This window comes from Pteropus alecto, unplaced genomic scaffold, assembly GCF_000325575.1.
Source record: "Pteropus alecto unplaced genomic scaffold, ASM32557v1 scaffold95, whole genome shotgun sequence".
Classification (NCBI taxonomy): Eukaryota; Metazoa; Chordata; class Mammalia; order Chiroptera; family Pteropodidae; genus Pteropus; species Pteropus alecto.
Window position 1 is genome coordinate 8,841,338 of NW_006441071.1, and position 15,851 is coordinate 8,857,188.

General features: G+C 34.6%; 1 pseudogene; it reads right to left on the reverse strand.

The window, feature by feature from the left end:
• Positions 1-246: 246 nt before the first annotated feature.
• Positions 247-365, reverse strand: LOC112485054 (annotated as a pseudogene).
• Between the last annotated feature and the right edge of the window lie 15,486 nt (positions 366-15,851).

Below are 15,851 nucleotides of genomic sequence, written 5' to 3' on the forward strand. Positions count from 1 at the left end.
TTCTTCATATTAGTAAATACATAAAGTTTATTTTATACAAATATTTTAAAAGCAATGATATGGGAAATATCCCACAGCTCCTCATGTTATATGCAGTAGGCTTCTTTTGTTTTTTAAGATTTTTACTAAAATATATCTAATTTTTAATTTTTTTAAAATTTTTTTTAGGCAAGGCAACCTTTGGTTGACCTCACAGATTGCAAGAACCTTGTCAGTTTACAATCCCTTAGTTTTTAAATTTTTTTACGCCTACGGCACCTGGTCTTCCTAGGTGGTCTCCCATTCCAGTACTAACCAGGCCCGACCCTGCTTAGCTTCCAAAATCAGACAGGATAGGGCTTGTTCAGGGTAGCATGGCCATAGATACTAAAATATATCTAACATACAATATTATATTAGTTTCAGGTATACACTATAGTTATTCAACATTTATAAACCTAAAGAAGTGGTCACCACAATATGTCCAGCAACCATCTGACATCATACAATGGTGTTATATTAATGACTATATTCTCTATGCTGTACACTACATTCTCATGACGTATTTGTTTTATATATCTGGAAATTTGAAAAATTTGAACCTCTTATTCCCCTTCATCTTTTTCCCCATTTTGACATTCAATATTATTCAATATTATATTAGTTTCTGGTGTACAGCATAGTGTTTAGACACTTATACAATTTACAGAGTGATGCCCCTGGCAAGTCTAATACCCACCTGGCACTATACATAGTTATGACCATATTATTGACTGTATTTCCTATGCTTTATATTCCCATGACTATTTCATAATTTGTACTTTTTAATCCCTTCACCTTTTTCACACTGCCCCCCAAACCCCCTCACATCTGGCAACAATCAGCTTATTCCCTGCATCTGCGAGTATTTGTTTTGTTTATTTTTTTCTTTAGATTCCACATATACATGAAATTATATGACATTTGTTTTTCCCTATCTGACTTATTTCACTTAGTATAATACCCTCTAGATCCATCCATGTTGTTGCAAATGGTAAGATTTCATTTTTTATGGCTGAGTAATATGCCATTGTGTGTATATATCATAACTTCTTTATCCAGTCATCTAGTAATGAACATTTAGGTTGCTTCCATATTGTGGTTATAGTAAATCATGCTGCAATGAACGTAGGAATGCATATATCTTTTCAAATTAGTGTTTTGGTTTTCTTTGGATGAATATTCAGAAGTGTAGTGTAGTATTCATAAGGTAGTTTTACTTTTAAGTTTTTGAGGAAACCCCATACTGTTTTCCATAGTGGCTGCACAAATTTGAAATCCCACCAACAGTGCATAAGGGTTCCCTTTTTTCCACATCCTTGCCAGCATTTATTGTTTGTTGATTTATTGATGATGGCCATTCTGACAGGTGTGAGGTGATATCTCATTGTGGTTTTAATTTGCATTTCTCTCATGATTAGTGAAGTTGAGTATCTTTTCATATATCTACTGTCTGTATGTCCTCATTGGAAAAATGTCTGTTCACACCCTCTGCCCATTTTTAATTGGATTGTCTTTTTTTGGTCTTAAGCTGTATAAGTAAGTTCTTTATAAATTTTGAATATTAACTCTTTATTGGATGTATCATTGGTATGTATCTTCTCCTAGTCAGTAGATTGCATGCTTATTTTGTTGATGCTTTCCTGTGCTGTGGAAAAATTGTTTAGTTTGATGTAGTACCATTTGTTTATTTTTTCTTTTGTTTTTTTTGTTTTTTGTTTTTTTTTGTTTTTGTTTTTTTGCCCGAGGAGGTATAGCAGGAAAAAATATTACTAAGACCAATGTCAGAGAGTTTACTGCCTATATTTTCTTCTAGGGGCTTTGTGGTTCTGAGTTTTACATATAAGTCTTTAATCCATTTTGAGTTTATTTTTGTACATGGTATAAGAAAGTGGTCCAGTTTCACTTTGTTGCATGTATCTGTCCAATTTTTTCAACACCATTTATTGAAAAGACTGTCTTTACATTATACAGTCTTTTCTCCTTTGTCATAGATTAAGTGCCAATACAGGCATGGGTTTATTTCTGGACTCTCTATTCTGTTCCATTGATCTGTCTTTTTTTATGCCAGTACCATGCTGTTTTCATTACTGTAGCTTTATACTATAGTGTGATATCAGGTAGCATGATACCTCCAACTTTGTTCTTTTTTCTCAAGACTGCTGCAGCTATTTTGGGTCTTTTGTGGTTCCATATAAATTTTAGGATTATTTGTTCAAGTTCTGTGAAAAATGCCATTGGTATTTTGATAGGGATTGCATTGAATCTATAGGTTGCTTTGGGTAATATGGACATTTTTATGAAACTGACATGTTGCCTACTGCTCTAAGGAGGAACTAGAATGGACATTTTAATGAAGTATATTCTTTCTATTCATGAGCACAGTATATGCTTCCATTAATTTGTATTTTCTTCATTTTCTTTCTTCAATATCTTATAATCTTCTCAGTACCAGTCTTTTGTCTCTTTCTTTGTTTAAATTTATTCTTAGATATTTTATTTCCTTTGATGTAATTGTAAATGGGATTATTTTCTTAATTTCTCTGACAATTTGCCATCGGTGTATAGAAACTCAACTGATTTCTAAATATTAATTTTGTGTCCTGCTACTTTACTGAATTCATTTATCAGTTTTAATAGTTTTTTGGTGGAATCTTTTGGGTTCTCTATATGTAGTATCATATCACTTGCAAATAAAGATAATTTTACTTCTTTCTTTCCAATTAAAATGCCTTTAATTTCTTACTTAATGTGGCTAGTACTTCCAATACTATGTCGAATAGAAGTGGTGAAATTGGACATCCTTGTCTTATTCCTGATCATGAGGAGAACACTTTTAGCATTTCAACATTGAGTATGATGTTAGCTGTAGGTTTATCTTATATGGCCTTTATTATGTTGATGTATGTTCCTTCTAGTCTCCTTTTGCTGATATTTTTTAATCATAAACAGTTGCTGAATTTTGTTAAATGATTTCTCTGCATCTATTGATATGATCATATAATTATTATCCTTCATTTTGTTTATGTAGTGTATCATGTTAATTGATTTATGAGTATTGAAACAGTCTTGCTTCCCAGAAATAAATCCTCCTTGGTCATGGCGTATGATATTTCTAAAATCTTGCTGAATTCAGTTTGCTAATATTATGTATATATGTATGTATGTATGTACGTACATATGTATGTATGTATGTATGTATTTTTGTGATGTCTTTGTCTGGCTTTGGAGTCAGGGTAATGGTGGCCTCATAAAATGAGATTGAGAGCTTTCATACTCTTGAATTTTTTTGAAGAAGTTTGAAAAGGTTAGGTGTTAAGGTGTTAATTCCTCTTTGAATGTTTGGTAAAATTCACTCGTAAAGTTAGCTGGTCTAGGACTTTTGTTTGTGGGGAGTTTTCAGATTATTGATTTGATTTTGTTAGTAGTAATTAGTCTGTTCAGATTTTCTGTTTCTTCTTGATTCAGTTTTGGAAGATTGTATTTTTCTTGGAATTTGTCCATTTCTTCCAGATTGTCCGATTTATTGACATATAATTATTCATGGTATTTTCTTATAATTCTTTGTATTGCTTTTATTTGTGTCCTCTCTCTTTTTTTTCCTGACAAGGCTGATTAAAGGTTTATCAATTTTGTTTATCTTTTCAAACTGGCTCTTGGTTTCATTGATCTTTTGTATTTTTTTTTAGACTATTTCTTCTCTGACATTTATTATTTCCTTCTACTTATTCTGGGCTGGCTTTGTTTGTTCTTTTTATAGCTCATTTAAGTGTAAGTTTAGCTTGTTTATTTGAGATTTTTCTCATACTTGAAGAAAGCCTATATTCCTATGAATTTACCCCTTAGGGCTGCTTTTGCTGTGTCCTATAGATTGGATTGTTGGTTTTTGTTTGCACGTGTTTTTAGGTATATTTCGATGTTTTCCTTGATCTCTTGTTAACCCATTCATTGTTTAGTAGCATGTTATCAACTTCCATGTGTTTGTGTATTTTTCAGTTCTTGCAATCGATTTCTACTTTCATTCCATTGTGGTCAGGGAAAATGTTTGTTATTATGTCAGTCTTCTTAAGTTATTGAGACTTGTTTTGTGGCTTAACATATGGCCAATCTTGGAAAATGTTTCATGTGCACATGAAAAGAGTTTATATTCTGTTGCTTTGGGATGAAATGCTCTGAAAATATCAATTAAATCCATCTGACCTAATGTATCATTTAAAGCCACTGTTTCCTCGTTGATTTTCTGTCTGGAAGATCTTTCCCTTGATGTCGGTGGGGTGTTAAAGTTGCCCACTATGACTGTATTGCTGCCAATTTCTTGCAATATGTTGGTTAATATTTGCTTTATGTTTTTAGGAGCTCTTATGTTGGGTGCATAAATGTTTACAAGGGTCATATCTCTGTTGGATTTATCTGTTTATCATTATGTGATGTCCCTCTTTGTCTCTTATTATAGCCTTTGTTTTACAGTTTATTTTGTTTGATATAACTATCGCTACCTGGCTTTTTTTTTTTTTTTAATGTTTTTATTTGCATGACATATTTTTTCCATTTTTTTACTTTTACTTTCAGCCTGTGCATGTCTTTCGATCTGAAGTGGGCCTCTCATATGCATGAGTCTTGTTTTCTTACCCATTCAACTACCTTATGTCTTTTGATTGGAGCAGTTAATCCATTTACATATAAAATGATTATTGGTAGATACATAGTTATTGCCTTTTTATTAATATTTATTTTTTTTAAGTTTTTTTCCCCTCCTTCTTCTTAAAGAAGTCCCTCTAACATTTTTTGTAATACTAGTTTGGTGGTGATGAATTCCTTTAACTTTTTCTTGTCTGAGAAGCTCTATCTCTCCTTCAATTTTAAATGATAGCCTTGCTGGGTAGAGAGTAATCTTGGTTGTAGTTTCTTGCTTTTCATCACTTCGAATATTTTGTGCCAAGCCCATGTGGCCTACAAAATTTCTGTTGAGAAATCATCTGACAGTCTTATGGGGGCTCCTTGTACGTAACTAATTGCCTTTCTCTTGCTACTTTTAGGATTCTCTCTTTCTCTTTAACCTTTGGCATTTTAACTATGTTGTGTTTTAATGTGGGCCTGTTTGGGTTCCTCTTTTTGGGGACTCTCTGTGCTTCCTTGACTTGTATGTCTATTTCCTTTAGCATATTAGGGAAGTTTTGCATCATTATTTCTTCAAATAGGTTTTAATCCCTTGTTCTCTCTCTTCTTCTTCTGGTACCCCTATGATGTGAATGTTGGTATATGTGATGTTGTCCCCAAAGTTCCTTAAACTATCCTCATTTTTTTCTTGTTTCTTTTTGCTATTCTGTTTGAGTCTTTTCTGCTACCTTGTCTTCTAAATTGCTGATTCAGTCCTCTGCTTCATCTAATCTTCTGTGATTCTTTCTAGTGTATTGTTTATTTCAGTTATTATGGGTTTTTTTATATATGACTGGTTCTTTTTTATGGTTTCTATGCCCTTTTTTATGCTTGCTATATCTTTGTTGAAGTTCTCACTAAGTTCGTTAAGTATCCTTACAATCATTTCTTTGAATCTGTATTTGGCAGATTGCTTGCTTCCATTTTGTTTAGTTCTTTTTCTGGAGTTTTCTCCTATTCTCTCATTTGGGACATGTCTTTTTGTTTCCCCATTTTAGCTACCTCTCTGTGTTCATTTCTATTTATTAGGTATATCTGCTATGTCTTTCAGTCTTGGCAGGGTGGCCTTATGTAGTAGGTGTCCTGGGGGACCCAATGGCACAGTCTCTCTGGTCACTTGAGCTGGATGTTCCAGGAATGTTCCTCGTATGGGTCATGTGTGCCTTCCTGTTGTAATTGAGACTTGAATGCTATTGGCACACCAGTGGGTGGAATCAACCCTCAGGCTTATGGATCAAAGGGATTAGCCATGATCACAGTATACAAGCTATGTGTGGAGGTCGACCCCATCGAGCAGAATTCACCCCAGTAAGCTTAGGGGCCTGCGGAGACCACTCTTTGTGTTTATCACTTGTGGGGCTAATCAGATGGTGTCCTGTTATGACCTGAAGCCAGCCACCATGTGTGGGCCTCTTGGAAGGGGCTCCTGTGCAGGACAAGGTCAGCCACTGCCAGTGACTAGATGGTCTGAGGCTAACTGGTAGGAGCTACAAAGTGATCTGTGGTTAGTTGCTGCCTGTGCTGGACTTGAAGGTGAGTGAGAGAGGCCACACTGTGACCTAGGGCTGGCCAACATGAATACTGGGCTTGGGGCTGCTCAGCAAAAGACCCAGGGAATCCTGAGACCTGCCACTGCCTGCCAGCTTTTCATAAGGCTCAGTAGCTGAAAGAGCCTCAAGTGGCATGGTTGATATGGGAGTTGGGTGGGACAAGGTCTCAGGAGTCACCAGCATCAGGCGAGTGGTGTTCACTGGGCTAATGCAGATTCAGATTTGATACCAGTTCTGAGGCTGGGACCACTCCACATAAGTCTCAGAGCCCGCCTGTGTGGGACTTATGGACTCCCAAGAGTTGTTTAAGAAAAACTTCAGTGTGTACCAATAACAGCTGCCTGCTAGCTACAGAAAAGCCTCTGGTTGTGCGCAAGTTAGGTGGAGTGGAGTTCCAGGGAGTCAGAAGGGTGGAGTGAGTGGGGCTCACTAAGTCAATGAAAATTCATATTTTTTACGTGGGGGAGCGCTCAACATAAGATAGATGACGTCTGCCCATCGGCCACATGGGAGCAGGGCTCAATGCAAGGACAATGACAGATTTCCCTCCAGCCCTCGCCTTAAAGTCACATAGCTCAGTCTCTCTCTGTATGTCTCTGGCACTTCCACAGCTGCTGTCCCAACGTAAGAACCCAAGGTGAGTGCCTGGGAGTGAGAATGTCTGTTCACGGACCCTTTAAGAGGACATTTGGTTTTCCCACCTCTTCTGTTTCACCCAGATGGACAGAATCCCAGCTGATTTTCATAGCTAGGTATTGTGGGGGCTATTTTTTCTGGCACTGGTGCTTCAAGTAAGGGAGCCCAGTGTGGGGCTGGGACCCCTCACTGTTCAGGGAGGACCTCTGAAGCCGAGATTTCCTCCTGATTATTGACCACTACTCATGGATGCAGGGCCAATCAGTTTTGCATCTTTGCCCTCTCCTACCAGTCTGGAGGTAGGACTTTCATTCATCTTTTGAATATATACCCAGAAGTAAGATTACTGAATAATGTGGCAGTTCAATTTTTATTTATTTAGGAACCTCCATACTCTTTTCTATAGTGGCTCCTCACCAACAGTGCGTAAAGGTTCCATTTTCTCCACATCTTTGCTGACATTTATCTCTTGATTTTTTTACACCCATTCTAACGTATGTGAAATGATATCTAATTGTGTTTTTGATTTGCATTTCCTTAATGATTGGTGATATTGAGCTCTTTTTCATGTACCTTAAGGTCATTTGCATGTTTTTAGAAACATGTCTATTCAGTTCCTCTTTTCCTTTATTAATGGGGTATATTTTATTTTGTTTTGCTATTGAGTTATATGAGTTTATATATTTTGATTAACCCTGATCAGATATATGATTAGCAAATATTTTCTTCCATTCTGTAGATTGCCTTTTCATTTTGTTGATGGTTTCCTTTACTGTACAGAAGCTTTTTAGATTGATATAGTCTCACTTGTTTATTTTGCTTTTGCTGCCTTTGTTTTGGTATCAAATTTCAAAAATCATCGCCAAAACCATTGTCAAGAAGCTTTTCCCCTGTGTTTTCTTCTAGGAATTTTGTGGTTTCAGGTCTTATGTTCAAAAGTTTAATCCATTTTGAGTTGATTTTTGTGTGTGGTGTGAGATAATTTGGTATAATCCGTCAGAAAGCAAAACATATTTGCAAGTTTATTAAACAACAGGGAAAAAATTTGAGGAGATGGGATGATGTCAATTAGGATCTTCATCTTTCCTTGAAAATTCAATAAATTTGGCTTAAATTCAGCCCTTCTTTCACTATCTGTGTAGATTTGGTGCAAGAGGTGCTCACGTTTCACTTCTGATAGTGATTCTTGTTTCTACTTGTTTTGCATTTTATCTGTTGTAATCGTTCCTTTTTTATGGCCCAAATTTATTCCATATTTATATCTTATGAAACATCACTCACATAATGTGTTTGTTTGTTTATAGGAGAATTTTAGAAATAATTTGGAGGTTATGACTAGAGATTAGAAAAATCAAGGTGTAAATAATTTTTAAATAATGAACAACTTTCCAAAAAGAGCTTCAATCATCCTCCCTCAGTATAAAATGCTCGACTGATTCTCTCTTCTGTATTGTCTCCAATCTCCTCCCTTATTTTCAGCTTTCTTTCTCATTCACACAGCCCACTGTCAGTTTCATTTGGTAGTTCCTGTTTATTATGCACAATAATTTATCCCGCTTTTTGTGTTACACTTGTTTATCCAGACGCTTCCTAAATATTTCATAAGGGCAAGGTTCTTTAAGAGGTCTTTATCCTAAGAAGAAAAGTTATATTCCCTAAAAAATCTATACCTCACTTATGTTTTTTTCCTCCTTTTATGTATAATAACATGTAATTACTTCTTCAATACATGTTATTTTAGGGACTATTAAACATATTAAAATAATTTAGTATGTTCAAACTTGGTTTTATTCTCATAACTCTATTTCCCCATAGGCTTATAGTTCTGCTTCTGCAAATTATTTTAGTATGAGAATACTCAGAAATATGAGCCTAAGGTTGAAGAGAGGATATTGTGCTTTAAAAGAATTAAGAATGATTGTTTATTCACCTACTTTTTGGTATTCACATAATCTGTTTTTAAAGCAGCAAAGCTATTCTAATTTGCTTGTATGTTTTTAGGTTCTTCGATAACCTCAGGCCTGACATTAATGGAGATGTAGAATGCAGGAGGTGAGCAGTCTTTCCATTAACATAACATGCTCCTCCTTAGAATCTGTAGTAAATTACCCAGAGAGTCCTTGTTACTTCATTTCTTATTAACTTCCCTTATATTAAAAAAAAAAAAAAAAGAAAAGTGTGATCCAGGTGTTAGGTACAGCTTATGACTTTCTGGATAATTACTTTTTTTGTAAGTGGATGTGAAATATATTGACCATGGCTTTAAGGATTATTTTATTCCTTAATTTTTCTTTTGATAAAATAGGAAGGAGAGCTGCAGATAAGCCAACCAACACTAATGTCTCTGCCATGAAAAGCAAACTGGGGCTTTTCTTTACTTGACAGGTTAGAACAGTTTATCTTTCTGTATTAAATAGTTATGAATGCTCCCAGCACATCCATGACAAACCTTTTCTTGATAATATTTATTTTGTCTGGTCTTCCTTTACTATGATAGGAGATTTAGTGAGATGCACTTGTTACCGAACCCAATAAAACAGTTTCTTGAGTTTCAGTATTATAGAAGTGAACATTAAGCTTAATAAATTTGTGCAGATAAAATTTATAGGCAAGTGAGCAGAGAGAGAGAGATTGAGAGAGAGAGGGAGGGAGGGGAGGGGAGGAAAAGAGGGGAGAGGAGAGAGGGGAGGAAATAGACTTGTGTACAAGGGAACATAAAGAAAAAGCATGCTCCTTGAAGACTTTTTGTGACAAGATTATATAGGCTATCAAAACATGGGAAGGTATTCAGGAGTGAGAATGTGGTTCCTAATCCTAGTCATCCTCCTCATTGGTTTCAAGATGATCACAAGATTTTATTTTTCCATCATTAATGATCCCTAGGTCCTATAAAACAAAGGCTTATGCAAAATCATCAGTTACCCTTTGTATTTTAAATGACCAGCCCTAAACTACAGACTTGAGATATTATTGGTTTCTTCCTCAGAGACTGTGGGTATTGAGTTAAACATTAACTGCCATGTCAGCAAGGACTGAAGGGGTCAGACCACAGTTAAAAATGAAGTCTTGGAAGTCTCCTTATTAGACAAGATGGAGTCTCCCTTCTTTTAGCGATTTTATACTAGCTCACACTCACTTCGTGGAATGATCTTGGATTTTTTTTTTTTTTTTAACTAGTGAATTCAACAGTAAGTGTAAAACTGAGTGTTTCATATTTTATTATTATTTTTAAATGAATAAAATAATACTGATCTTCTAAATCTTGACAAAAAATTCTGAGATGTTCTAAATTAAAATTACAGCGGCTTGAGAGTGAGAACAAGAGAAAAACTATCCTGTTATCTGTGGATAGCTCTAACAAAAGACTGTGCACATTTCTTTATAACTTTTGGGATTTAGGATTAATTTTCAGGTGACCGTTTCTGTGATTATCCAAGAGAGGAGCCAGGCTCCATAGAACCCCAAGGAGCCTCAGCTTATTTGCACATGAATTGCATATGAATTTCCCAATCTAAGGCTTACAACTAATCCACAGGCACCTATACTTCTTCTGGTTGACTGCTGCCCCTATTCCAGAACTAGCCCTGCTTCACATTCTCTCATCCCCTTTGTCTATAGCTAATGTAAATCCTTTCAAAACAGGGCTTACATTTCCCTCTTCCCACATGATATATAGAAACACTTGCAAAACTCTGTAACTAGTGTTACTGTTGGGGCAGTTTGAACTTTGGTGTCACCACAATGGTGGAGAGCTGGTAGGTAGATAATGGTGCAAAAGTGTAATTAGCATTTTTCCTTGGTTCTTCCTCATTGACACAGTGAAGAATCGTAGGTCAGTGAGATTTAGAAAAGATTTATTAAAAATATATTTTAGAAAGACAAAGCACCCTCCAAGAAAGTACATGATTTTAGTGACAAGAGCTATAACAACCAGCCAGAAGTGAGAATCTCTAAATTATATCTGGGCAGTGATGGGTGGCTCCAAAGGCATTCTTAGGTGATTGGCAAGTGAGGTCATTTTGATTGACACTTGTCTGTTATATAACACGTTGCCTAGTGCACATGCACTTACCCGGAATTCTACTACCATTAGAGAGTTCTTTGGGCAGTTTCCAGGCTGGGCCCCTATTCCTTTGTTACTCATGTCTGCCTAGCTACCTAACACTGTGATGACATCTCAAATTAGATCAGCAGGACATTTCCTTCATTTCTTTAAGGAAGACCTACCAAAAATCTTTCCTAAATTTTTCTTTTTTCTTTTAATTTTGCTAGCTAAGGCCTAATAAACTCTTTCTTTTAAGACTTTTAGCCATGGAAGTTAAAATTTTTGTTTAACAATCTGTTGTAAACCGTTTGTTAAATTCAGTTATTTGACATTTTTTTTTTAAGTTTATACTTAATAGCAGGCACTTTACTTGGAGGTATAATTGAATTTAGGCTGTGTTCTACATAAATGATAAATATTGCTACTTTCAGTACCTCTGTGTCCCCTGTCTCTGCTTGAAGCTTTTTATTTTGGAACATAATTTTTTTTTTTTTTACCCCCAAAACCACAAGAAGCTATTGCAATAATGATATCTAACATACACTGGGTACTTTTTCTGTAACAGGTACGTTCTTTAAATGTACCTATCTCAGGTAATCTTGCAATCTTATAAAGCTATACTATCTCTGTTTTATTGTTGAGGAAAATGAAGAACAGTGGGGGCAAATCACTTGACCAAGGTCACACAGCAAGTAAATATTGGAATAAAAATTTAATTTGCAGGTTGGCTGCCTTCAGAGCCTACACACTTAATCATTATGCTAAGGTAGACATTTTATTCATGGGAGCATGGTGACTGCCAGCTCTCATGGGTAAGGGCAAGATGAAACTGATGACTGCTTATGCTAGGCATAATAATAAAAGGGAGTAATCTTGACTCCAACACTTAACAGCCTATGGGGCCACTGTAAAGTTGGAGGATAATTGCACTTACTCATGAGCTTCTGGTGAAAGTTAAATGAAGTAATATAAGCAGTTTGTCGTTCATTGTCTAGAAACTGTAAATTGCTAGAAAATATCAGCTTTTATTATGATTGTTTTGGGATATTTAGACTTGTGCATTCCTATGATTAAAAAGACTTAAAGATCAAGTCAGCTTCTGCTCCTGTGACCATTTAGACAGGAAAATATTTATATAAAATGTTCTATAAACTAGAAAATGTAATTTCATATTTTTATTTTCCCTTTGATTCATGGAATCAAATTAATGCATTTCTTAACTTTTTAACTTGTAAAATTTTAATATTCAACTTGTTTATTGTTTTTCAATTTTATTTTTCTCCCCAACTCTCTTCTATGATAATCTTCACAATGAAAGAGACCAAAGTTTTGCCTCCTCAGAATGTGTTATCTAGAATATCAATTTTAAGTTGGTTACTAAGAAATAAAATATTCAGAAAGAACCTTTGGCTCTCCCCCTTTCCTGTTTAAGAGATTAAGATGGAAAGGCCTGCTCCAGAAAAGGAATCTTAGCATATACACCTTAGCATTAGATAAGAACGCTCTAAGCAGGGGCTTGTTAATTAGATCCCTCACTGTGTCTCTGTTTCTGGATTGCCTAGCAGGAATTTGACTTGCCCTGTATGTTCCATCCTTTCTGGCTACCTCTAAATTGCCTGTTTTCCCCTTCTGAAATCCCATCACTACCCCATTTCTCCTTTGTCCATATGGCATATAAAAACCAAACTGCCCAATGTCCTTTGGGGTCTCATTATGGCACCTCTAAATGTGCACTCATGATCAACTTTGGACCTTTTCCCCCTGTTAGCCTGTCTCTGTTAATTTTATTAGCCCAGCTAGAAGAACTTAGAAGGTGGAAGAAAAATAATTTTCTTTTAGCTCCCACAACACTATAGAAAAGTTCAAAGAATAATATAATGATACATGTATAACTTTCATCCAGACTCACTAGTTGTTAACATTTTTCAAACTTTGAATCCTTTCTCATCTCTCTCTCTTTCTCCATGTATATGTATATGTATGCATATGTGTATGAAATATTTCCGCTTAGCTATTAAATTGCAGAGAGAAGTAAACTTCATCACCAAATCTTTCAGCAGCCTTCTCGTAAGAACAAGGACTTTCTTGTATGTGACCTTAATCACATCATCATATCCAAGAAATTTAATATCAGTCAAATATAAATAATGTTATCTAATATGCAATTTCTATTCAAGTTTCTGTAATTATCTCTACAGTAATTTATCTTGAATTTTTGGTTTGAATGAAATACATTATTATCAAAGAATGTTGCTGTACAATCTCAACTTTTTGAAATTATTAAAGTTTATGGGAAACTTCATAATGTATTATAAACTTTCTCTGGATATATTGAAATAACCTATATTCAAGTCACAATATTTTCTATACATACAATGAATGAAGATTGTACACTACCTTAGTTGATTTCACTATGTTCTCCTTTCTTTTTTGTCTACCAGATCTATTTAGATTTTTAAAAAGGATGATATATTCAAATCTACCATTTTAATTATTTTCATGTAATTATGGTTTCTTGAATTTTTAAAATATTTTTATTTGGAAGTTTTTAAACATACCCTGAATTAAAGAACATAATATAATAAATCTCCATGTACTCATTTACCTATCTTTAATGAAGATTAACATTTTATCAGTCTTATACACCTTTTCTTCTAATTATTTTCTTGAGTAGCATTTCAAAGAAAATCTCAGCTATCACATAATTGTATCTGTAGATATTTCAATATAAATGTCTCACAGATAGAATATACATATGTATATACATACATACACATACATGCATAGCAAATTACCCAGCTTAAAAAAAAAAAACAGCAATTGTTTAGTATCATCTAATATCTAGTCTCTAATTGTATTCCTGATTGTCTACATGAATGCATTTTTTCTAGTTGATTTTTTCAACTCATGATCCAAACAATGTCTACATATTGCATAAGTGTCTTCTAAAAATTTTTTCCATGTATTTACTTGTTTAATATCATTTTTGTCATTTAGTTGTAGAGTGCCCCTTATTCTGTATTTGTTTGCTGACTTTCCCTTGATGTTGTTGAAACCCTTCCTCATTCACCCTTATTTCCTGTTTACTGATGATTATATCTAGAGGTTTGGTTAGATTCAGGCCCTCATCTTATTTGTCCAAGAATATTTCACTGATGAGACTGTGTACTTGTTATTGCATCACATCAGGAAGCATACCACATCTGGTGATTCTACTTTCAAAGACACTATGATTGATTAGTATGTTTGGGTTGTGTCCATCTGAACCATTCTTAATAAAGTTTCCTATCAGCTTTTTACCTAATCATTTTAGAATTCATTAGTTATCATTGCCCAGTTCCTAATTATTTCATTAGGGATTGCAAAATGGTGATTTTCAAAATATAGCATCTCTTCATTTGTCAGTATGACTTCTGTGAAGATCTCTTTTGTCACTGTCTTGTTCAGAATAAGGCAGGATAAATGCTTGATTCACTCTCTTTATCAATTTACAGATATATATCTTTATATGTAAATAATATTAAATATTAATTATTATGGCCGCCTGTTTGGTATACCAAGCTGGAAAACTTGAATTTATTCTTGACTCTTGCCTTTACCTAAGCTATCATTGGATACCCTAGAATCGCTCTCAAACAGTTATTAATCCAACATCCGCTCATTTCTGCCTTCATTCATTCTGCCTTTCTCTTGGTCTGTGCACCATTAATCTGTTTTAGACTTTTGTAGTGGCCGCCTATCTTATCTCTTCTATGAACTGTGTGAGTTTTTCAAGGGAAGAAACTGCCTAATTTATCTTTAAAACCCCCAAATTTAGCAGCATTTTATGCACTCAAATATTTGAGTTAAAGCATTCCAAAATGTCTTGGTTTAATGAATAAAATCTGAAAATCGTTTCACAAAAAAAGCTACTAAATATAATTTTTTTCTATTGTCACCTGCTTTTAAGTCTCATCAGTGAAGAAATAATTCCCATGGAAAAATTTACAAATTATTTTATAGAGTAATGTTAGAAGAAAATCAGGTAAATTTTAATGTCCTAAATATATATATATTTGTTTTTAACTGAAATATAATTGCAAAGTCACCAGAACACCTACAATATAATATATCTGGAAAGCCTTATATAGTAGCATTTAAGAAAAAATATACTTTCTTTAAAAATGCAAAACAGATTTCAGTTAAGTATTAGAGTTGGTATCTGTGGAACCAACTTAGTTTCAGTGGGAGCTGCTTTGCATTTCTCTTCGAACAGGACATGTGCAGCAAAATATGTGCAGAAAACTTGGGGAACTCAGCTCAATGCACCATGACAAATATTTCCAAATACAAATGATTACACCTTTGGGTGAGGATTTCTCTTTACTGATTTTTCAGTCAGAAGGAGGTATTGATCCTCAATTTCTGCAGCACTTTTATCTCAGAGAATTCAAACAGGCATGACAAGGCAGAGCACAGGTTTTTGAGAAACCTCTTACTTAGCCTAGGGAAGTGCTTTTTTTCACTTCATATCTAGAAGAACTGGCTACACCAACCAAGCAGATGTGGGTACGTTGGCATTATGTGAAAGTTAGAGGTATCCCCATGTTTGCATATGCAGGGATGGCTTTTGCACTAACCTAATTTATCTTGCCTTCCTTTTAGAGAATGCAATAAAGCTTTTGTTGAAATGGGCTTATATCAATTTATTTTACCTAAATATGTCTTTGCTTTTAGAAATGGCAGAGAATTAACTTTTTTCCCCACAGTGGTACTCAGTAGGAGCAGGTTTGTCAAGGGATTCCTTTGTACACAGCTATTGGGATTAAACTAATTAGAAAATACTTTTGAGGAAAGCAATCTTGTAAAAAATAGGAAAAGTTTATAATTATATGTAGCATTTGGCTTGTAATCTTATCCTTAAGAACCTACTCTTAAGCAAGAATTATTGAATTTGATTTAAAAAA